The sequence below is a fragment of the Ailuropoda melanoleuca genome, chromosome 3, assembly GCF_002007445.2.
Source record: "Ailuropoda melanoleuca isolate Jingjing chromosome 3, ASM200744v2, whole genome shotgun sequence".
Taxonomy (NCBI): Eukaryota; Metazoa; Chordata; class Mammalia; order Carnivora; family Ursidae; genus Ailuropoda; species Ailuropoda melanoleuca.
In genome coordinates this window covers 61,112,266-61,135,849 of record NC_048220.1, presented here as the reverse complement: position 1 = coordinate 61,135,849, position 23,584 = coordinate 61,112,266, and the positions used below count along the sequence as shown (strand labels likewise).

The 23,584-nt window shown below is 34.5% G+C and overlaps 1 long non-coding RNA gene across 3 annotated transcripts in view; it reads right to left on the bottom strand.

Moving 5' to 3' along the window:
• Window positions 1-23,584, bottom strand: part of LOC117801394 — a 146,634-nt gene that overhangs the window by 30,116 nt on the left and 92,934 nt on the right. For 2 of the 3 annotated variants that reach the window (XR_004623884.1, XR_004623886.1), the window contains one exon: window positions 6,135-6,186. This is a non-coding gene — a long non-coding RNA (uncharacterized LOC117801394). Of the gene's footprint in view, window positions 1-4,136; window positions 4,314-6,134; window positions 6,187-23,584 lie in introns of those variants that run through there. The other variant, XR_004623885.1, reaches the window with a different exon arrangement.

Below are 23,584 nucleotides of genomic sequence, written 5' to 3'. Positions count from 1 at the left end.
TCTTTCTTTCTTTCTTTCTTTCTTTCTTTCTTTCTTTCTTTCTCTCTCTCTCTCTTCTGTTCCTCTCTCTCTCCTCTCCTCTCTCCCTCCCTTCCTCCCTCCCTTTCTTTCTTTCCTTTCCTTTCCTTTTCTCTTTTCTTTTCTTTTTGTTTTGTTTCATTTCTTTTCTTTCCTTTTCCTTTTCTTTTCTTTTTTTCTTTTCCTTTTCCTTTTCTTTTCTTTTCTTTTCAAGTGGGTCAGTCAGTTCTGACTTTCTTTCTCCTCCTGAGGAAAGGGTGAATTGGCTTAAAACTCTAAGATGAACTCAACGCATCATGACAACTGGAATTAGCAGGTTGCTGTGGTGACCCCCCACCAGCTGCTGTCATTTGGAGTGTGTGTGCCAGAGAAGCTATAATGGGTAGAGGCATCCTCTTGAATAAAAAAGAGAACATTATAAACCAAACACATTAATTGGCCGAAATGTAAAATCAATAAAAAGAAATGAGCTGGGAACCAAAGCAGATGGACACTGGTAGCTTGCCTCTTGCTTCACCAAAGCTTTTCTGTTTAAAACCATCTGGAGAGATGTAATGATGAAGTGAGTGAGCATGACTCTCCTGGTTACAAAACAAACACTACTGTTAGTTCACCATCTTGGAAAATACTCGCTAACCTAACTCTGTAACTCTGTAACTCTGTAACTCTGTAACTCTGACTTACATAACATGCTCTGAATTTGTCCAGATAAAGAGTAATGGATGAAAAGTTAGGTTCAGGTGGCAGTCATGGGTATAGAGAATCAGGTGTTACTAGTGTTTAGTCAATAAAAATTAATGTTTGAGCCATTAGTAGCTCAGTATCTTGCCATTTTGTATAATAATTTCCTATATCTTATAAAATAGCTTTGAAGCTTGTGATCAAGTATTGTCCCATTGGAAAAAACCTTACATCTGTATCTTCTTGATAAGGTCCAGATTGGCTCACATGCAAACTTTATTTGGAAAACATAAGATATAAAACTGTCCTTTTTATGTGTTCTAACTGGAAGCGTTTACTACATAGCATGAAGAAACAGAATCACAGAACAGCAGAAATAGGTTTTATTTTCAGACAGAAATAATAATGTCCATCATTTCTGTCATTGGCAATTATAAGTAGAAAAAAGTTGGCTCTCTATTGATCATTTCAATAGAACACAAACTAATGGTTACACTATTCATGCACTGTCAAGAAACAGTCCTTTCATAAGCAACATCTTTTTCATTCTTAGTACGTACCCCAGATATGAACTAGATATTAACTGGAAATATCATCCTACATTATGCAGATGGTAAATGTTTCTCCAGAAAAGCACTGGTTTGATGTAAATTGTTCTCAAATGTCCAGGTGCTTTAAGTTATTATTGGTAACATAGTCAATGATTGGCATATAAAGATGTGTTTTGTGTCTCAGTTCTTTAAAAAATATCTACTTTTTTAAAATTATGATTTTATATGTTAAGGCATGGAGGCATAAAGAGACGAAAAGCCAGTATTTATGATGCTCAGTACTGCTTCAGCATGCTTAGGTGTAACATCAAGATGTGGAATATTTTAAAATCTACCTGTGCAGTTATGATACTGGGATCACTATTTTAAGAAAGCCAGTTGGCTTTTACTCATTTAGGTTCTTGCTTTCCCTCTGCCTATTACTAGATTGGGCTCCAAATACAATCAGAATTTCCTAATCTTTTATATCCTGTTCACTACCCTCTTGATTTTGGTTCTAATAGAAGCATGAGGAACTAATGGCCCAGCTTCTCTGTAGATACAGGCATCCAGGGCCAGGCATCCAGGGCCAATAATAACAATGGTGGAACAGAGCAGACTTGCAGGGCTTGGGCTTTGCGCTAGATCTTTACCTGGACTAGGGTAGCCATGGGTGGGCACTGACTCAACACGAACCTGGAAGCTAACTCCTCTGTGATATGGCACAGACCCAGGGGATCTACTATGAAGTGGCAATGGGTCTCTATTAATGAGAGGAGCTCTGGATAGGGAATATAGCAAAAGATGAGCATGGTCTTAAAAAGTAGACAGGGTAAGTCGGCCAGGGAATTCTGTATCTTGGCATTTGTCCTGGAAGGGTATACAGTCCATTTGCATGAGATAAACTGACAACTGACTCCAGCCTCAAGGGGCATTAATAGGAATAAGGAAAGGTCTGGCTCTAGAAAAAAAAATGCTATGGGCAATGGCAAAGATAGTTGCCTATACAAAAGAAATAAGGTAGAATCCACTTCACCAAACCAAGGCTGAGGGTTAGAGCTGGTATGGCAAGTGTGACTTGCCAAAGGAGTAAGCTGAAACATCTTCAGTCCAGTCCTTTTTCTGCCTCCTGGTCCACACTGCACTCATCTAGACCAGGAAGTTACAGGTACAGTCAAATTACTCTATCTCTGGAAAGAGTCTGGAAGTCTGAGAAATATACTCAGAAGCACCCTAATGGTGAAAAAGAAAAGATTTTCACCAAACTGACTCTGCAAGCAACTGTCTTATATCCATTTGATACCTTGTATTGGATTTTCTCATAGACTATACAAGTTTCACTTCAGAAAAAAGTATTAATGGCAGACAAGTCCTTCAGCAAAGTTTCTTAGCACCGACTGTATGCAAAACCAAATTTCACAAGGCAGTGATAATTAAGAGGAAAAGCAAATGAAAGCATGTCTGCCCTCCAGAAGTTTAAAATCTAATACCTATGAAGAAAGCAGTATTGAGTCCCCTCCATGTGGTAGAAGCTGAGAGCAAATAACAGATGTTAGATGTTGGAGCTGAAAATCTCTTACTGTACTAGAAATAATAATTTCAGAGCCACAGTATCAGAAAAATCATCTAGCCCATTGCTCTAAGAACCAACCCAATACATACAAGTCATACTTCAATGAAGGCTTAGCAGCTTCTAAACTATTGTAAAAATAACAAACAAACCAATGAATAAGAAGGCAAAAGTAAAGGAAGCCAAAAGTGGGGAGGTAGAGAAACTGTTAAGATCAGACCTATCAGAAGCATAGGAAATTATTCTCTATGCAGCCTGCAGAAGGGACCAGAGAGGATGGGGTGAGGATGTAAGCTTCAGGGTAATTGACCTCAGGGTAATTCCAGAATACTAAGGGAAATAAGTTTCCAAATTCCTGCTCCTTGTTCTCATATTTTGTCTTAATCACTAAGTAAGTGTGCCTGTTATTTCATATTTTAGGAAGGCAGTTCTCTAGATCTATCTTATTGTGATTTTGAACATTTTCTCAAATAATCCAGCTTTCGNTCATATTTTGTCTTAATCACTAAGTAAGTGTGCCTGTTATTTCATATTTTAGGAAGGCAGTTCTCTAGATCTTATTGTGATTTTGAACATTTTCTCAAATAATCCAGCTTTCTTTTTCTAAACTGAATGTGTCACAGAAACCTATACATTGCAGTAATAAAAAATGGAGTTTTATGATTTTTCCCTAAACTATTAAAAAGATTCAGCATTAGATTCTTATCTAAGTCAAAAGAGAAAATAAGAGGATGGCATGATTTCTTAGAGTCAAAACTGGAGGAGGAGCTCATGAAAGCTCATTGTTTAGGTAGCAAGGCTAGGAAGGACTGATTTCTAAGTTCTAAACCATGAGATAATAGACAAATAAAATACGATGTACTAACTAGATGGTGAAAGAATAATCTCTGAGAATAATTTTAGAGCCACATAAATAATAATGACTTCTTCTAATAGAGAAAATCAGTGAGTGAATGAAAACCTGTAGCCAGTCTTAAAAATCCTTAATAACATAATATGTCATACAAGAAAAAAATGAATTGGCCACACAAAAGACAACACATTCATCAATCAGAGAGCAATGACATTACCACCGTGTGNATGTCATACAAGAAAAAAATGAATTGGCCACACAAAAGACAACACATTCATCAATCAGAGAGCAATGACATTCCCACCGTGTGTTTATTTTATTTTATTTTTTTAAAGATTTTATTTATTTATTTGACAGAGATAGAGACAGCCAGCGAGAGAGGGAACACAAGCAGGGGGAGTGGGAGAGGAAGAAGCAGGCTCATAGCGGAGGAGCCTGATGTGGGGCTCGATCCCATACCACTGGGATCACGCCCTGAGCCGAAGGCAGATGCTTAACCGCTGTGCCACCCAGGCGCCCCACCCACCGTGTGTTTAATACAGGGTCTCTTGGTTGTGATGTTTATGATTTCCCTTTCGGCATCTTCTAGAGGTGGAGGTGGTAAATGTTTCTGAAATTTAAGAAGTTGCATCCAAGTTAACTCTCTGAAAAGACTCCATTGCTGAATTAAGACAGAGAAACCTGAATTCACTTTCCTCTTTTATTACTGGAATTACTAGTTCATAATGGCAAGATACACCAAGTTATGCAAAGATAGTAGAGTCCACCTACACTGCTAGGCATGACTAGGAATTCTCACATACCAAGTACATCACACAGTTACTTCTTTATGGTAAATTGCATTCACAAAACAATCTGTTAATTTCCCTTTCAGAAGGGAAAAATGTATATCAAACATATATGGTCTTTGTTGAAAATAACTATAAAAGAAAATTAGAAATTCAAAATTTGGTGCATACATAATTCTACATAATTGAACATGTCCTTAAATTTAAAAATACATATGTAAAACAACTGTTATCGGGGTTTTTAGCAAACCCTTTGAAAACATTTAACTGGTATGTATACTTTATTTTAAAAACAACATTTTAGATTTGGGTGCATACATTTGATGCATTAACTAAATGCTCATATTACTATATTCTAAAATTTGTGTCTTTTTGGACCCAGTATTTTTCTTTAATTTAAATTTACCTAACTTAACAAATTTACATGTGTGTGATTCAGTGTTTTCTGGAAATATATTAAATATTAGTCTGTATGTTAAAATTTTTCTTAAATTTTTACCCAACAAACAAAGAAACCTTGTCACTCACAGGGCCTACATCCAAGGGGACTGTGACTATGAAGTGTATGTTTTCAAGTCATGCTTCATGCAGAGCTGTAAGAGACTGTGATCTTGTAAAGGAGTGACAGGCAGATATTCGAGGGCAGAGTGACTGATGATTTTAATTAATATAACCAAACATTCATCAAAATCAAATGCTTCAAAGTGGTCATCTTGTAGGTATTAAATACTCATTTCAGTGATGCCACCATTGCTCAAATCAGTATTGGACATCCTCGCGATAATTGCCTTCGTATGCTACTGCCCACTCTTTTGAACATTTTTTATAATGGAAAGCCTTTGTCCAATAAAAGAAGATTGACTTTGGGAAACTTATGTGGAGTTAGGTGTGGGGAACGTGGATATCTGTGCTTTGGGTTTAAACATGAAGTCTGACTATAAAGTCAGAATATTTTTCTAGTAGCTAATTATAGCACTTTGAAGGTAATTCCCGAAAGAAGAGTTTGATAAATGGTTTGAGCAATGGGGAGTGGAGAGGGTCCTGGCTTCAATGAAACTTGTGTGTAAACTCTCAGGGCCGCTGCTGTAAAGAAGACCATCCGAATGACTCATTACAGCACAGTGGTCATACTTTGTAAGAAGAGACAAGAGAGGAGTGTTGCTGACTGACTTTCCAATGAAACCTCCCAATAGGATCTGGAACTCTAACATTTAGCCTGAAAGTAAGGGGATTTGACTTCTCTTTTCAGAGTTTTCCCTCTAAGAAGGAGTGTGGCTTCTAAGAATTATCTTAACAGATGTTTCCAATTTCCCTATTTTGCATGAGAAAATTAATGCATGTACTTTGTGCATATGCACTGAGCTTGGACTGGAAGGCCTCGGTCAGGTCAAAAGAAAGCCTTTTAGCTTCGATACATAAACATCTCTTGGAAACCGAGGCGAGTGCCCCTGTTAATATTTCACCCTAATAAATCATAGCGAAACTAGCATCCAAATATCTCTATGTGAAAGCTCCAGGAACAAAGTCAAGCAATCTTACAGTTTTCCAAAATTCTATGTGAAAAATACTATAATTATCTCCTGTCCTGGGAAATTAGATTTTCTTAAATTTTTCAATAATTGAGTATAGAGAAAATGTAAAATTCTGAGCAAGGAGAATTTTCACGTGTAGAAAGCACCACAGCCAGTACTTACCAGTTTCAGAAATGGCAGTTGAAACATTTTCTCAAAATTCATTCCAGTGAATCTATCACAAATAAACATTACCATGAGTTAGACGTGTCTGAAAAGAAATAAAGATGTTCCTTCCAACTTAATTTTAAAAATCCAATTTCTCTTTCATTGAATTATTTCTTATAGTAACATACTTCAACTTAGTGAAAATGAGCTCTGTTCCCCTCCCCCCAGTATCAAAGTGAGTATGAAAGGTATCACTAGGACAAATAAATCATATTTGATCCAACAGAAACCATTTTGTGGAGTAGATGCTAACAGCATTTAAGATATTTTTCAGCACGGTTATTCATTTAAACAATTCATTCAATTTTTCCTGTATGTCACATACATGGGACTGTTTGAGGGAATGTTTTTCTAAGGTAGAAGGGAGTAATACTTTGTATATACTTCAATATAATCCTGCAGATTGGCTTTAGGGGAGTTTTTAGAAGAAAAATTTCTTTATTTTTCTGCAACACTTTGATAAATGAGTCATCGAAGAAAAAAAAGTACATGTGATCATGCATAAGGAGTAAAATTCTGTGTTCTCAGTAGTTGAAAAAATTAAGCAAAATATGTAGCACTTTTCTTTTTTTCACTACAGTTCTAATACAGATTGAAATAATTTTATAGTATTATTAAAACTGCTAAATAAGTAATAATTTGGGCACAGTATTTATGAATATGCTAAATGTACAAAATTCTAGACAGAGATCACAGAACTTGCTATAAGATCATCNGTTCTCAGTAGTTGAAAAAATTAAGCAAAATATGTAGCACTTTTCTTTTTTTCACTACAGTTCTAATACAGATTGAAATAATTTTATAGTATTATTAAAACTGCTAAATAAGTAATAATTTGGGCACAGTATTTATGAATATGCTAAATGTACAAAATTCTAGACAGAGATCACAGAACTTGTATGTAGTTGGACCACAGAAGACCACATAATAAAAGACAAAACAGGATTAAACTTCAATTTTAAGGAAAATTACAAGGATTGGGATTACTTCGTTTTAGTGTTGAAACCAAAATAATTTCTCACTTGCTTGCAGTCTTTAAATGTGATGGAAGAGAAAAAACTCAGGAAAGGCACCTCTAAATACATTACAGTATGAATTTTTTGCCATCTAGATATTAATTATTCTCAAATGTGGAGGGTACTGAACAAAATTTTGATAATTTTCTCACTATAATGATTTGTTATTAAATAGAATTATTTCTGTATAATTTTCCCAGACAACTTAAAGAAGAGTTAAAATTACAGCATGTAAAAAAAAAAACAACAACAGAAAAAGGTGTTTTAAGGACATTTCAAAAATACTATTATTGAAACTTAAATGGTCAGTTATTTTACATTCTAGCTACTTGCCTAAGATAGAGGGCAATCTAAAATTGCCAATTGATGAATGAATTAAAAATTTATTTTACATTAAGAGAATAATTCTCAGGTTTCTTTTAAGTAATACAAATCAGCAAAGGAACTGAACTAATCAATTTGAAACTAACAGGTAACTCTCACTTGAAAAAAATCGAATCTGATGAAAATAATATTGACAACAGATTTTGTCATTTAATTATCTGTATCAGGTAATTAATGAAAATTTAAAGCCTTTAAAATGACTTGCAGCATTTATAAAAATGTATAGATACCATTGTGCTTAAAGAGACTATCATCCAATACATAGCTTGGCAACTTTTTTGTTTGTTAACTGTCCTTTTTAAAAAATGATTTTAAATACTAATTAGATATATTGATTTAAAAGTGTTAGGCATACTTAACACTCTAAAATTTTTATTTAAAGATAGCATTAGAAAGATGTAGAAATAAAAATAGAGAAATAAAATTTATGAATTATAATATTTGATGCCAAGTGTTAAAAGAAAATAATGCCTGATTTCAAAGTTTAAACTAATCCAGGAGATTCCAGAAATGGAAAATATTTATTAGCAATATGATATAGTTTTGAGTACATTTTATATCATTCAATAATAAAGTTGAATTTATAAATGTAATTTAAAATTTGGAAAATTGAGTGAAAATTGTGTGAAAAGAAATAAAAATTTGCCCAAAAACAAAGTAATTTCATGCTGTTCTCATTTTTTATGTTTATTGTAGCCAACTTAAAATTTGTATTTCCTGTGTTTATTTTGGAGATCCATAATTCAGAGGCGATTCTAACAAAATAAAAACCTTTGCATTAATTCAAAGTTTTATTTTTTAAAGGAAATATTATTAATGCTTTAATTCAAATAGTTACTACTGTTTTTATCTATCAACCTTAAAAGAATTCACCAAAATAAATTTGTTTTTATTTTGCACAAGCCTCGATTTCTATAGTCTTCCAAGACAATGATAGTTGCTAGAAATTTTTTTTTTCAAATGTCATTTTCATGGCGTATAATGCTGTTTCTACAAATAATTATTTCTCTTGAATAGTAAATTACTCATCTTTGATAGCAAACTACTAATTTCAGTATCTAGCCCTTTTAACTATGATTGTTTTCAAGAGCGATCCTAGCTGCCTTTTTTTTAACCATGTAGCTCCCATTTCTAGCGCAGAAAAGTTGCCTTTACACCTGCATATTTTCTTTCTCTCCTTCCTTCCTTTTCCTCTCTCCTCTCTTCTCCTCTCCTTTTCTTCTCCTTTCCTTTTTTTCTTTTCTTTTTTCCCTGGTAAAGTTATTGAATCAAGTAGCTGTCTAGAGGGAGGAGCAAATGTTATTACCCATAGTCAACTGGCAAGAAAAATGAAAATCTTTATCACATGAGAAGTAATTAAAGCAAACAGATTTACTTAGAGGAAGGCCTGAGAACAAGGAGAAGTTGCAGTCTAGCACATAAGCTGAATTCTTGTTTAGGAGTTTTTTGGTGAAATGTCTTTCCTTTACTTTCTGAAATGCACTCTGCTGATTAAAAAAAAAAAAGCTGACAGTTAATTAGCACAGAGTCTTATTACAGAAGTCTCCTCTAAAGCAGACATATTCAACTTATACTGAGGTGATTGTCATAAAGGGGTTGTTTGCTGTGGCGCTCACAGATGGCAGAAAAGACAGCCCAGGAACGCAAACAGCCTGATAATCAAGATAGCCTTAAAATATGGGTGAGTTTTCAACTCTGATTCTGGCAGCAGCCTCTTTTCAAATATCTTGGGTTGTTATGTCCAAGTGGTTTACTTTAAAGCAGCCTTGTCATCAAAGGGGTCCCAGAGTCAAGAATAATTATGATAATTACCCAGAATTGTCCCCCCCCAATAATCATAATAATAATCCTGAATCTTAACCAAGTATAATATTGTTTGTGCAATACACTGCTACATTAAAAAAGATGAAGTGCTAGACAACTAGATCTATTCTTGACTGACAAAGCTGCTATAATTGTATGACTTTCTGGGATAATGGTTTAAACAAAAGTAAATAGTAAAAAAAAAAAAAAAAAAAGCCCCCCCCTCAAAAGGATTGGAAAGCTTAGCTGTGTTTAGTGCCCATTGATGAAAGCAGTGTTCTCTGATCCATGCTGCTATTGTTGGTTTTAGTTTAGCTCTTTCTCAATCAATATCTAACAGGGCATGATTTAATAAGGTTTTATAATCTCCAAAAATGGTGGGGGAGGGTGGTTGTGGTATTGTCATTCATCAAAGGGGGCCTTTCAGGTTTCTTTGCTTTCACCTGCTGGGACCCATTTGGTCTCTTTCAAAGAGAATGCAATGACAAAATGAATGAGAAATGCTAGAATAAGAGTCCCTTATTCTACCCAATAGTATAATCAATGGGTACTTGTAATCCCTATTGTACCTCACAGAGGTAGTTGTAAGACAATTAAATCTCGCTTCTCAGGCAAATGATTTTGGTAGTTAACCTGAAACAGCCAACAATATTGAAGAGAATGAATGCATTTGAAGCAATGATGTAATGGGATACTGCCTGGCCAGAAAGCATGCATGTGTATTGACATGTGTATGTATGTGCACATTTATCTCAATACGCTATGAACGCAGCTTTCATGGTTTATAGTCCCTTAAATAGTACATGGGTAAGTGGGAAAGATTGTAAACAATTTCACACTCTCTTTTAATTTTTATTTTTAAACTAACATGAAACTATTCTTATTTTTGCAGCATTATACTCTCTAAACTGTAATTTTATAAACAGAAAACATTTACATAGTTAACATCAGTTTGATGTGACAACCAATTTAGTTTTAATTTCATCTGCATCAGCTAAATTCAATTTCTTTTTCCTTCCTTACTGAATTGCATGTATGTCAAAAAGAGGCTTGTAGTCTTTGGGAGACATATGCACTCATTTCAGTGGGCATTATTTGTTCAACTTAGTTGTGTGGACTTCATATTCTATTTCAAGTATTGCCTGTCAAGAAATATTATAGTTTACTCTTTTTAAGAAGGAATAAAAATGTGACCGGCGATAAAATTTATAGCACACACAAATCTTTTAGGATTTGTGAAGAAAAATTATACTTTCGTTGAGAAGTCTTGCACTTACTGGTGAATATTAAATATGAAATAAAGAGAGCAAAGAGATTGTTATATCAGATACACAGTTGCATTTTAGTTCACAATAATGTAAAAATTAAAGGGCCATTCTTTTAACGTATATTTTAAATATACTCTTTTGATTTCTCTTACATTTCATTTATGTTGAAAATGCCCACGTTCCTTTGTCAAAGTTCTCGGAGAATCTCAGTGTTCTTATTTACAGTAACTCCCAACGTAATTCTTGAGGCAAATCCTAAATTTAGTTAATACACAAACGTGTAATAAACATACTTTTATCTCTACAACACACATTTTCTTCTTTCTTGTACATCTAAGGAGTTTTTTTTATAAAGAGCTATTGATTTGGGAGTTATGTACCCCCAAATATATTGACCCAGATACTCAGATATTCACAGATGTGTGCTCTGCACACAAGTGCATATGTATTTTCATTGAGTTATGCAGAATTGTAGCTACCTTATATGTAAATAAAATGGCTCTCCATTGATGTTTTTATACACAATTCTTTCAATTATCTTTAAATATTGAAAAGCAACTCTCAGAGAACTCAAAATGTCCTGTACGACTTCCAAGGCAGAAATATTTATCAGAATTCTATATACTTGTAGATTATTTTTTAAACCTGTTATTTTGCTATGTTTAGATCATAGAAGAATAAAGAAATGCACTAGAAAAAGAAATTGACCTAAATAAAACGATGTATTCTCTCATAATGCTGAGTTTAGTGAAGAGTGAGACACCTGACTCCTCTGGATACTTCCAAATGAGCCTAGCTAATTGGGGTAACCCAAGCCCATGGCCATTTGAAAGACTTGAGGTCAGGTGTTTTATTACTGGGATAGTATTCAAAAAAATGACTGTCAGGGGTGAACGAAGAATTATGTCAAGAGCATTCAGCATTACTGCCACTAAAGAGAGAGGAGGGGGAAAACATTGTGAAGAAAAACATGTCATTTTCTAAATGAGCTAGGGGAGGAGGATAGGGCAATAATATGGCCTTCAGCTGTTGGTTTATTAGGTTTCCATTCCCATGATCCACATCTGCGTTAGGCAAAAATAGTTTTACTTTTAATACAGTTGCACTCTACCACTTTGCTTTCTTGCGGGAGTAAAAAATAGCTGTGAAAAACATGCAGATGAGGTTTGTTCTTTATGGTTGTTTGTTTCCCCATCTTCTATACTATTTTCCCGGTTCTATAGCCTATCTTAGCATTGTTGTCTGATTTGCTATGGAACAGTGAACATTGCTTTTCCTAGCCAAATCATCCAGTGTTAAATGGTATGTGATACAGATCAATGGGGCATCTACAGCTGTACAAAAAGGGCAATGTTGTTTCTATTAACAATTTTGAAAGAGAGTGTGGACTCGTGGTTAAAGGATTAAATTGGGGATTGAGGTTTTTGATGTCTTGAATTCTAATTCTACCTAAGCCATTGGATGCCTGATGAAGTTGTTATCAAGCATTTTAATTTCTCACTCTCTCTTTCTGGAAATGGTGAAAGTATGTATATCCATATGTTATGTATTTGGCCTACCATGTGATCATTCAATAAACAATGGGAATTTGGAGAACTGATAAAGAAAATTGGACAATATCTTGGTGACTTCAAAATGTATGATATCTCAAATTTCTATCAGATATTAGTTGCTCATATTCTTTTTCACATGATGTTCTGTGCTTCAAGGTATTTCCCCATCTCATCTGAGCCCATCTAGCTGCAACTTCACATTTATATATTAGGAGTTTCAGTCAAACTGGGGCAAGGGCTTGTGTGGGTCTGGTTACTTGCATTCTCTTTCCAGAACAGGATGCATTTTTATTTTGTGTGAACCCTTTTTTGGTGGCATTTTAACATAGAAAACAATTTTGGAAAAGCAGTTGGCTTTTGTTGCTTTTGCCAATGCCAGGTGCAAGTGGCCATTCATAAAGATTAGCAACGCACATTCGCCCTTTATTTCAGTTTGGAGCAGAGGCCTGTTTGAGTGTATGTGTGCACACGTGTCCATGTGTGAGAGAGAATGAGATAGAGCCTGAGGCAGAGAAAAGTGTTTCATAAAGTTGTATGTTGTTAACTCAAGTGAACCTTTGAAAGAATGATAGGCCTTCATATTGTATTTCCTGCTCAGATTTTTGATTCCGGTTGAACTTCCTCCTTCTCCCCTTCATCCCGCCCCCCCCTTCTCTCTCATTCTGTTCCCTCCCCAGTTCATTTCAGAAGAATGTTACATGTTTTGTAAACAATTCATTCAAGCAGCAAATCCGAGAAGGAGCAAAGTTACACACCAGTCTTGGTGTAATCAAATAAGAGGGGTCCAACATTAATTTCATTCAAATGTCTGTGGTTTTATTTTGCTTTGTTTTACTCTATTTGTTGAGTACTGTACTCGGTAGAAGTGGAAATGTAGTTGAACACTGCTGAAAGACTAAAAGTTCGGACGCTGATGGAGGCTGAGCTCTTACTTTGGGCTTGGACTGCTCCATCTCAGTCACGGACTAAGGGCTTCGGGCAGTGCATTGTGGGAAGACACTGTGTGAAAACACGTGGGAAACGAGAATTAATATATTGAGAACGTAGTTGTCTTGAATTTTAGGGTAGCTGACTTAATCACTTGAGTTTCTGTGAAGGAAGTAAATGAAATAAACAGCAAATAAATAACATTCTTGGGACGCGTGGGTGGCTCAGTGGGTTAAGCCTCTGCCTTCCAAGCTGAGGTCGTGATCCCTGGGTCCTGGGATGGAGCCCTGAGCCCTGTGATGGGCTCCGTGCTCAGAGGGGAGCCGCCTTCTCCCTCTCCCTCTACCGCTTGCCCTGCTTGTGCTCTCTCGCTCTGACAAATAAGTAAATAAAAATATTTTTTAAAAAATAGCACTCTTTTTCCTAATTAATGGTGAATTCTTAAATATTCCTTCCATATTTTGCATATTAAAGAGATAGGAGTTTTAGTCGCTTCAAAATACTTCAGTGTTTTCTATGGCCTATATTCTTTCTATGGCCTTCTTGAAATTTTTCCCCTAATTTGTTCCGACTTAAGATTTTTATTTAAAAAACCTAATTCAAATTTAAGAAACTTCAAACCAACAAAAGTGTAATTTTTGTATGTTTTTTCCTAAAGAAGGATATCTATTAAGTTTCCACATTATTAGTGGGTCTCTATTTATTTTTCTTAAAGATATACAGTGACTGTAGAATCTTGACCACAAGATGAAATACAAAATTACTAGAGAAGAGAAGTTTAGGAGCTTATTTCTACGTAATCACTACTCTGCTATTAATATGTGCTATTTATTGTCAAAAAATGAATGTGACATTTGATTAATTGGTTGGCCAAATAAGCCAAACAATACTAAAGGGAAAAAGCCTGTCTCCGAAAGAAAAACAAACAAAAAAACCCCCCACAAAACAAAAACCCACCAAGAAATGAAAAAAAAAAACAGTTTTGTTTTTTAAGTAAGCTTCTGATCAATAAGTTTTCTTTTATATTTTATAAATACAAATGTTACTGAAAATCAGTTGACAAATGAGAATATAATGCATTACTAATCATTTCAAATGCTGGTTAAGTCTGCTTAGTATGACTGCAAATATAATTTGAATGTGGGTTGTTCTGCTTGACCTAGCACATCTACAAAATCATTTACAAAAACTTCCTTTTCATAGGTTGTTTTTGATATCGCAAATTTTATCAAACCCCTTGAATATATGAGTACAAAAAGTACAAAACATTAATCCGTATTGCTTCCACCTACCACCCCTCTACCAAACTTGGAAGTGTCTGCATTTTCCATTTTATGGAAACAGTTTGTTCATTTATCCACAAGGAGTTCAAATTTTAAAAAAGATTTTTAAAAAAGGTTTTCTTTGAAATAATTAATTGCAATAATTATGGAGGCAACGTCCCTCTCAGAAACAGTGAAAAGCTATTATTTTTCAGCAAGTAATCAAACAGAACTGAGCAGGTAGTTTCTACAGCACATATATATACTCCCAGGTGGATTTTCAAGTATAAAGTGACTTACTGCTTCACTGGTGTTAAATAGTTAGATGCCACAAGAAAACTTAGTGGTCATTCACAATCAGTTGAAATCATAATACTAGAAATTGTTTTAGATTGTTATATAAAATCATCCACTTTAAAACTATTAGCTTATTAGTCTGTAGTATATCCCTTACGACCAATTGTGAGTTACACAGAATGTCTAAGGAAAGGAAATCATTCATGCATACAAGTTCCTTATTTCAAGATATCTTACATCTATAGCTAGCTAGCTAGCTAGGTAGCTATCATCTATCATCTATCTATGTATCTATCTATCTATCTATCATCTATCTATCTATCTATATCATCTATTATCTGTTTTATAACAACTCATTGTATAATAATAATGAAGATTTTAAATGATACCAAAGATTAGAGCCAATTAAAACATGACTCACAGGACTTATTTCATGAATCTATTAATATGACAAATTAACTTATGTTTCCATAAACCAGAACTACACAGGGTAAAAACAAGATGTAACATTGCCTATGAAGCAAGTTTGCCAAGTTGTCCATTTGGTCTCCAATATTTATATTTTAAAGAGGTATGATTACATTTTAATGAATCCTTATTTTTCTAAATATTTCAATTGAATATCCTTATGAAATCTGGGTTTTCTTTTTTTGTAAATTCATTTAAATCAGGGCTAAGAAGATACTTGAAAAATTATAATCTTGCTCTGAGACATGATAAAAAGGGAAAAAAAAAAACTTTCCAAGGGTGGAAAACAAAACTTAAAAAAAACCCCAACACTTTCAGAAATCTTTGACTTTGAATTTGTATAATATGTAAAAACTGTAAAGCCCATTATATGTATAAACATAGCTATATCAGTATCATATGAAATAAATTATGCAGTTTAGTTTGCCAATGTGTAATATAATTTTTGATCACATGTAAATTTGCTACAAGAGGTTTCAGAAGGAATCTTTTAAAATATACCCCAAACTACAACAGATTTGTCATTCATCCACTGCTGAGCATAGAGGCCTAATTTTACCTTCTTGCTATTGTTTTAAATTAAAGCACTTATCCAAAAGATCAAAACAGCTTTTACAATGGACATTTGTGAAGAGAGATGGTGATAATATCCAGAGAAATATGGTAATTGTTCCTGTCCTGGAGGCACAGGGAGGTATATACCTTCTATATATAGCGGGAAGCTGGAAGTACACCCAGTATAAAAGTATATCTCAAAGTTTGGAGGGTGGATTAGAAAGTGCCTAGTGATCAGGCAAAAACATTAAATGAAGCAAAAACATTTCATTTGGAAAGCAAGAACAAAGACATTTCCTTTTGCTTTGCTGGTAAAGAATATTAAAAGAGGACAACTGCCATTCTGACAGCAGTTTTAAATCCAGCTTTTCATATTACGGTCCTTAATGAGAGACCCCACAATATCAGATGAAGAAAGACAAAGAGAATTTTTGATGAAAAAAAAATCAGGGGAAAGAGAGAGATGACTGAGAATATGCAAACTTTGTCTGCAGTTGTTTGAGCTCAGGCATAATGCTGAGGGGACTTCTCTTCCCCTCTAACTACCTATTAAGGAAGACTGCATAACAAATAGCAGACTATCCCCTAAAGAACTGAAAGGTAAAGTTCTCAGGAAGCCCCAGTAAATACTGAAATGATTTTTACTATTCCAAATTTAATTCGACATTTTCTGAGTGTGTGGGGGGGGAGGGTGGAATACCCCCTTTGTGTCCTGAAAAGTGTCTTGCGACACAGAAAGATTTCTCTGAAAGAAAATGCATCTTACTTGACTAAACATTGAGCTCTCAGCATGAGAATAAACGCCTCGATGTTGCAAGCTGCAGCGTGGCCAAATGGGCCCAATGCAGTGCTTTCATGCCATCTAGTGGCCAAGACCTTCTGATCTCAGGGAACCAGTTCCTGTCTGTATTTAGATAGTGACTACGAGGCAAATGAAAGAGAGAAATTATCATAATTATTCAGAGAATTTGGGCAAAAAGGAGTTATCTTGCTTGAAAAATATGAAGGTTTTGGGTTAAAGAATCCCAGCAGTTGAAATAACCTGGTTTTAAATTTTGGGTGCCATTTTAGCTTGGGTGGATCTAGTCCAAGAATTAGGGTTCTTTTTCCTTTCCTTTTCCTTTCCATTCTATTCCACTCCATTCTTTCTCCACGTCTTCACTTTAAAATTCCTGTTTTGGTTTTCAGTTTTTCAAAGACTTGAACATTGTGTGTGTGTGTGTGTGTGTGTGTGTGTGTGCGCGCGCGCGCGTGCACACACGCTTCTATCAGCCCCCCCCCCCAAATCTCCTCTTCAGCACTCTACTATTGAGATGATAAAGTTAAAGAACCACTTTCTTGGAAACACCTAAAATAGTTATACTCTCTGACACTCCTCTCTTACCTCCCCTCTGATGCACTGCTCCACAAGCCGTGCTTGGAACGTCAAACTGTAAAGGTATAGTTTACCACCTAAGGTATTTTTGTCACTCTCAGAAACACAACTTTCTATTGTTATCCTTGCAAAATTTCATTAAAATGCCCTTATCCACCCTATTTATATATATAGCGAGTGTCCTTGAACTTTCTTTAACACGTCAAACTTCAACTGGTATCAAGTGCACTTAACCAAAATCGCACATTTCTATCTTTCCTATTTGAGATTTATTCCATTGGCATAGGAATTCTCCCTTTTGATCCCAGTGATTCACACATTTTAATACTACATTTAGTGTACCTGCAGATAGAAACCATTCTACTCTGGGAATATAGTTGCCTTTTTGTGTAATGTGAAAAGGTTAGATTTATAATATTGTCACTGATGAGGTATAGGTGTCTTTTAGGGATGCAAAGAAGCAGATTTCCATACTTTAGACATGGATCAAGGATTAAGGTTTGTAAATAATTTAAAAGGGGGGCTTTTAGCGGAAAAAGCTGTGGCATTATATCTGTAAAACAGGAATCTTGAAGACTTTGTGGCCTAAGAATCATACTGTTTTATTGTGGGTTGGAGAGCAATAAGAAATACAAGCTGGAACTTTATATACGTTGTGATCAATGGCTGATAAATATTTTCTATAAAATATCCCTGCTTGAAAGGATTTAGTAAATGAATTTAATTCTCATTGAAGAGGTGTGGAAATTTAACTTTTCGTACATTTTACATAATATCATAGTGGGAAAATAATTTTATTGTTTTTTCCCTTATTTTGGCATGTTTATTAAACATTTAGTTTCAAAGACGCAATTTATAAACATAGAAGTTCATAAAATATGAATTTAACGTTTTCTGATTGAGATGGATTTGCCTTAGTTGTGTTCTTTTTGAACATTTGTGTTTTCACCATTTAGATGATGAACAGATTTTTTAAAGTAAGGATGTTCTTTTTAAATGTTGCCCCAAACAGAATGTTCTTTAATTTTTCCACTTTGTACTAAATTTTAGTATGAATTTGCTTAAAGAGAGATCAAAACTGTGCTTTCACTTTTCATTTATAGATTTTAAACAACTATGGTGGAAAATTTATATCACACAAAATACTGAATATTTCCCCACATTTTTTTGCTGTGACAATACTAGATCCTAAATAAGAAATATTTACTGATATTTTATATCTATATGTTGATATAGGTACATAGATAATTGTTCACCTATTAATGATTTTTTAAAAGTGATTTTATTATATAATTTCTTACCTGATCTGATAATTTAACAATTATATTCAGTTTTTACATTTTTTACTAATTATTGCATATGTACTTCAGTTTTCTTTCCATATATAAAAAGAAACAACTTACAAAATTCTGAGAAATATTGGTTAAGTTTTCAATGTAATAATGTAATAATTTAATGCATACATATTTCAAATCCAACAGCTTGTCTACACTTTTAAATTTCATTAATATTGTGAACCATAGAGAGTAGTGTTCCTTAAAACAGCATTCAAAAAAAACCTCCCAAATTGGAAAACTGGAAACTTTTTGTTGGGTGGAGTACTAGTGCTTTTCTTCTTTATAATCAGAAAGGAAAAATATACTTTCAAAGAATTTTGAACATGTGTCTCAATAAAAGGCTAGTTTTCTGATAAAGATAAATTCAGCGCAACTACACATATTCATTGTTTAAAGAAGTGGAAAAAATTTCAGGGAGGTTTCATTTCAAAGAAAAAGGCATATGGGCATCACACACGTTGCTGTCTGAGGACAGTTCTGAATTTTGATGAGAACAAGAAGCTATAATTGGAGTGATAATCTTTTACACTGTTTTTAATTGTAATCAGTGCAGATGTTTATAGCTTTATGATAGGAAAAATGGTGCTTTAAAATTTGTATAGTTGATAAGTTTTTAGGCCACAGGCTGCTCAACTTGGCTCATCCTAAAAGATGGATTTGGTATTCAGAATTACTGAAAAGCAAGAAATTCACAAGTATTTAAAAAATCAACTGTGTATGATGATTAAAATGTCCGTGTTTTAATCTTACTAAACTTACATAGGTAATTTTCTTTTTTTGGTATCCTGTCTGCATAAAGTGAAATAAACAAAGAGGCTCCATTTATAAAACTAGAGAAAAGGAGAATTTGAATTATGATTAAAAATGTTTTTGATACAGAAAATATCAGAAAAGATCTTCATAATTTAACCTTGGGCTCTCCAAGGGTAAAATAATTGGCTCATTCTTTAGGTGTTACAATTGAATCCTGATGAAAACAATTTTGTGCATTTTGCTTCTCTTTCTTTTAGCCTATTTTTATCTTAGGATGAATTTACCTGATAGATGTATCTCCAGGTAAATTCAGATTTAGATCGATACAGATGTCCGAAATTTTTAGTTTTTATTCAGATGCTTTTAATGGAATTAATGGAATTAATTGACTTTGGCATTTATGTTATATACCCAAGGGAGAGTCTTTCTGTATTTTCTGGAGGAATGACCTGTAATATCATAAACACAAATCAAGGGGGCTCTTTCCTCCCTTTCATGTGTAGGAGTGTATTTGGTGTACAGAAGTCTCCTAATGAATGTCCTTGCTCAGGTGTTCTCTACCTAATACTCCACTTAGAAGCAGATTTTCTGAATAGTGATCCTTCTTGCACTTTTTCTGGGCTGTATTTTTCTTTTGGGCTACACAGCTAGGCTCCAGTACTACCCCACTCTATCTGTCTCAAAAGTGAAGCAGAGGGTGGAAAACCATGCCCCACCCAGAAGCATTTGCTGTATTTAAAACAATGCATGTAGTCAAGACTCAACAAGGCATTTTGAATCACAGTGTGGTTTAGAAATTAGCAGATTAATTTTCCACAAGGGTCCCAGGAGAAATTTCCCTCTTTCCTTCCTTCCTTCCTTNCATTTTGAATCACAGTGTGGTTTAGAAATTAGCAGATTAATTTTCCACAAGGGTCCCAGGAGAAATTTCCCTCTTTCCTTCCTTCCTTCCTTCCTTCTTTCCTTCCTTCCTTCCTTTTTCTTTCTTTCTTTCTTTCTTTCTTTCTTTCTTTCTTTCTTTCTCTCTCTCTCTCTCATCAGAAGCACAGCNTTCTTTCTTTCTTTCTTTCTTTCTTTCTTTCTTTCTTTCTTTCTTTCTTTCTCTCTCTCTCTCTCTCTCTCATATCAGAAGCACAGTTCTTTCTCTCTCTCTCTCTCATCAGAAGCACAGCAATATAATCTATCACAGACATCTTATTATATTTTGTAGAAAAGTGAGTGTACATATGTTTTAGCCAAGATTCTGAGCTAGTTAATATCTAAATTAAGGACTACAGGTAAAGAAATTTAAGTAATATATTTCTGCTTAAAAGATTCTAAAATTGTAACTTAAGAAAGATGTCCTACCTTCATTACAATAGCAATTTAGAAAATGATTCATTACCAGAGTGTTTATGAATTTTATAAGGGAATTTACAATTGTTATATGACTAATAATGATAATTTTCATAATAATAGCTGTTACTTAATGCCATCTGCCATGATTCACATTTTATTTTTACTCATCTTTAGAACAATCTTACAAAATAGGAACTATTCATATTTTACACATGAGGAAACTGAAAGTCAGAGAACTTGGTTGACTTGCCCATGATCACCAGGCTATCAAGTGACAAAATAAATTCAAATCCATGTCTGCTTCATTCCACCACACTTCGTTCCTCCATGCCATGCTGATTACTAATATGAGTCAGAAATTGTGCCATGTTTTTCATATATATCATTATTTGATTATAGAGACTGTGACATTTCCTAAATGCTTCTTAAATTGAACTGAATATGGATTTGTAAATAGCAATATATTTACAATATTCACTTTTCAGAAAAAGCAGACACAGAACTCTAACAAGGTATGTCAGTTATCAAAGCACTATTCTTTGGTCAAAATGAAGGGTAATAATGCTAACAAACTGGACTTAATACAATATTAAAATGAACTCTAATGGATGAATGTGGTAATTATTATTTTTCACATATTCTGTATCAGTACTCCATTTTATGGATTGTGGAATGGCACCATTTTTCTTTCCTTTGTTCATAACTGCTGCCTTTTATCTCATTTGTCTGCAGAGTCTTGCACTTGACTTATTCGTCTTACCACTTCAAACATAAAACACAGTAGACCTAGCATGACTTGTTAATCTCTGCCTTGCCTGGCCTCATAACTTTCTTCAAAGTCCAGTATGAGATTCGCCTCCAGGGAGTTTGTGGTGATGGATACCGCTTGATCAGATTCCTTTTTGTCTTGGCACTGCTTGGCATTAACTTCTACCATATCAGTTTGTAAAATAAACTTGTTATTTCATTTCACATATGTGTTTGATATTTTAAATCATATTCAAAGCCTTCACACTGGAAGCAATGTTCGTTTCTTACATTTCCATAATATCCATCCAGTGTACTCAGTGGAATGGTCCAAAAAAGAGCTACCCTTTTTAAGAGTTAAGACCAAGCCAGATGGATGGCAGGTCATCAAGTCATTTCCTTAGTCCTAGGATAAGGAATAACATTCATTTTATCATATACATTAAGAAGATATTAAATGAGATGAGGCCAAGGCTAATTCTTTTCTTTTCTTTTTTCTTTTCTTTTCTTTTCTTTCCTTTTCTTTTCTTTTCTTTTCTTTTCTTTTCTCTTCTTTCTTTCTTTCTTTCTCTCTTTTTTTTTAGAGTTATTTATTTTTTTTAGAGAGAGAGAGAGTGACTGAGCAGGGGGAGGGGTAGAGGGAGAGGCAGAGGGAGAGAATCTCAAGCAGACTCCCCACTGAGCGTGGAGCTTTGTGCGGGGCTTGACCCCCGGACCCTGAGATTATGATCTGAGCTGCACCCAAGAGTTGGATGCTTAACCGACCGAGCCACCCAAGCACCCTTCAATTCATTCTTATAGAATATTATTTGTTAAACATTTTCTGGGATGATCCAGAGTATAATAACCTTTCTTTGGGTACAGTTTTAGATCCATCTGAAAATTTTTACTGAATCTTAAAAGATGTTGTTTATGGGTGAGCACATCATGAAGATCAGAATGAGAAGTTTTGTTGAAGTTATGATACATTTTAGCAATTTATTCCTCCATCTACCAAAAATTTTTAATAGAGTATCTGAGAGGAATTGTTTTTTAATTCAGCCACACTGATTATGGTTGAATATCTTTAATTTTTAAAGAGTTTTTGAAACTGTATATTGAAAATAGCTGCATACATATGTACATATTGCATAGGTCAAATAAGTAGGTATGGGTCATTCAGTCCACCATTCAGTAACAAACTAGTAGCTTCTGGGCTAGATTCCATTCTCATCTATGCTTTGTTTGGATTGTCCAGTTTCCAAGGTTTTTTAAATTAAAAAAATCAGGGCATTTCTGGGGCACTTAGGTGGCTCAGTCAGATATGTGTCCACCTTTGGCTCAGGTAATGATCCCAGGATCCTGGAATTGAGCCCTGCATTGGGCTCCCTGCTCAGGGAGGATTCTGCTTCTCCCTCACCCTCTGCCCCTCCCCTTGCTAGTGTTCTCTCTCTCTCTCTCTCAAATAAATAAAAATCTTTACAAACCCCCCAAAACACAGGAGATTTCACATTAAAAACAAAACTTGCTTCTCATGAAGAACTGGAAGGTTTTATAACACTGGGTCTTAGAGGTGAAATCATCTGGGACTGAACATTAGCTATTCTCTTTAGATGGGGCATACTTTCTTCAATTTGCCCCAGTCCTCAATACTTCTTAGAGAGATTTCTACCAACTCCACTTCAGGCATTCATTATCTGCCTTCCATCTATAAGCATTTAAGTGATTCCTGATTTAGTCTAAGCCCTGCATTTTAAACTATTAAAAGGAAAGCTGAGTCATTTATAGTGATGCATCTGAGCCCTGGGTGTTATCCACTGAACGATTAGATGCTTTAGGAATGAGTTACTTTTAGAAATTTCAAAAGGATTTTTTAAATAGTAAAAGCATTCTATTATAAATTCACACATACATATATACATAATATAATTACCCAGATTAGCTGTAACATGAATTATTATACAAAATATCTTCCACAGTACATATTTCTAAAGATTGAACATAAAAAGGGTAATATGTATTTTCATTAGATATGAAAGACACAAGGTGTTCTATGTATATAAGAGAAGAAAACATAAGAATTTGAATGTAGCTGGTTCTGCCTGAGAGAATTGAGTTCTCAGTTGAGTAGAGCTCTTCCTTCCCCGTTATCTTTCTATCAGTTGGTGCTATAATGTCTGATGGTGAGGAAGGATCCAGCCCTCAAGAGATGTGTTGATGGGGCAATCTGACATTGGCCCATGTACTAGAGACTTGTACTGTTTCATGTGTGCCCAGAAAGGATTTAAAAAATTGAAGGCTCTTACTGCTCCTAAGAACTGTGTATGAATCTGACTCTTTGGA